This window comes from Limulus polyphemus, unplaced genomic scaffold, assembly GCF_000517525.1.
Source record: "Limulus polyphemus unplaced genomic scaffold, Limulus_polyphemus-2.1.2 Scaffold4677, whole genome shotgun sequence".
NCBI classification, from domain to species: Eukaryota; Metazoa; Arthropoda; class Merostomata; order Xiphosura; family Limulidae; genus Limulus; species Limulus polyphemus.
In genome coordinates, this window is record NW_013670287.1 from 24239 (window position 1) to 26527 (window position 2289).

Below are 2289 nucleotides of genomic sequence, written 5' to 3' on the forward strand. Positions count from 1 at the left end.
TTGTTGGAGGAAAAAGAAAAGAAACAAGAAGAGAGATTACAGCAGTTGTTGGAGGAAAAAGAAAAGAAACAAGAAGAGAAATTACAGCAGTTGTTGGAGGAAAAAGAAAATAAACAAGAAGAGAAACAACAACAGTGGCAAGAAAACCTGCAACAGTGGCAGCTCGAACAGCAAAATAAAGAAGAGAGACTACAGCAATGGTTGGAGAAGAAAGAAAATAAACAAGAAGAGAGATTACACCAGTGGAAACTGGAACAAGAAAGGAAACAGGAAGAGGCTGATTAGGTCCATGGCTAATATATCCTCCTTGTCTAAAAGACAGTAAATCATCCTTTAATGTATTTAATTCACTTGGAAATTTACTAATCTTTTTCATTTGTGTGTGCTGGCTTTCTCTCAACTTCCTGTTTCTTTTCTTGTTCCAGTTGCCACTGGGCTGGTTTTCCTGCACCTGCTGTAGTCTCTCTTCTTGTTTATTTTCTTTCTCCTCCAACCACTGCTTTAGCCTCTCTTCTTGTTTATTTTCTTTGTCTTCCAACCACTGCTGTAGCCTCTCTTCCTGTTTGTTTTCTTTCTCCTTCAACCACTGCTGTAGTCTATTTTCTTGTTTGTTTTCTCGTTCTTGTTTCGTTTCTTTTCTTCCAACAACTGTTGTAATCTCTCTTCTTGTTTACTTTGCTTTCGAGCTGCCACTGTTACAGGTTTTCTTGCCACTGCTGTTGTGTCTTTTCTTGTTTCTTTTCTTTTTCCTCCAACAACTGCTGTAATCTCTTTTCTTGTTTATCTTCTCGTTCTTCTTGTTTCTTTTGCTGTTCTTGTATTGCCGCCATCAAATCTGCTAAGCTGTAATTTGATTTGCCACTTCTCGTTTCCATCTTTTTCTTCTTTTTTATCTTACTTCTGACACCAATTTGTTATGTATCTGCTTATTTGTTAATTTCCGGTATAAATTCTTTCCTAGGAACTTCAGTGATACGAGTCCTTTCTTAATTAAAACTAGTTTATTCCTTCTCCATACAACTTTTTGATACACAAAATTTCCACAGTCACTTTAACTTAACTACTTTTATAAACACTCACTATAATTCACAGCAATTCACACACTTTACTTACAGTGCCTACTGCTCGCTTGACTCAACTATCTCTCTTCAATCTATCTCTGGCTTATATACGAAAAAAAGAGGGCGTCTAGCAAATATTGGGGTATTCGTGAGATTACCCAATAAGTCACGATCCTTCTAGAAACTCCAGCACGCATGCTCCCAGCTTCACGTAACTTCTGCTGTTGTAACAGTATATATAAAGTAAATAATTGGTTATAATAACTACCTCATTCAAATAGTAGAAAACAAAAACTGATATATGTTATAATAGTTGTCTTGTTGACTTGTGAATGTGAAACAGCAGATGTCCTACAGAACATTGTTTGCCTAAAGTAAAACTATCCTTAGTAGTGATAACATCTGAAACACTGTAAAAAGTACATAAGTGAAATGACATAGTTTGTTAAGAACTTAGTTACATATATAAAGAAAAATTAGTGAAAGTGCATTATATTTAAATAAGTGTCCTTTTCAGAACAATAATTGTAAAAATTATGCTTAAATATGGAACTAAAAACTATAATCAGTATGTTAAATGTGTACTAAACCATACAAACGGGATCTGCTGTGTTGTTTAATATTTATAAAAGCATTAGGTGTGGTAAAATCTTTCAGCAGTAAGTTAATTGTCCTACAGAAACACAAATAAATGAAAAATACGATGAGACATGTTGAAATCTGCATGTTGTCTTTTGGAAGTATAGAAATACCTTTGTAAAACGTATTCAATTAAATGAAACTTGAAATCTGTGTGCAATCCACTATCCACCTTCCACCTATCTTTGTAAGACCATCCTCCTATAGAAACTTTGTAACACAATTTGCCTAACTACACAATTGGCATATACAAATACTATCTTTAGTAACACAATCCATATATACAAACATAGTCCGCCTATAAACCTTAATAATATGATCCGCTTATAGTAACAGGCCTTCTGATATTGAACTATGATATCACCCCTCCCTAAGTTAGCCACGTCCTCTGTTTCCACTTTTCTGACCTTTTGTTGTTATGTCCACCTGTCATGGCAATTTAGCAATGCGCTCTTTGGTGATACTTAGTGCAAATATAACGTCATCGTCTCTAGCGATATGATTGCATAGCACCAACGCGACACAAGTCCTTTCTTAAATAAAACTGGTTTATTCTTTCTGAATGTAACTTTGCGATACACATAATTTC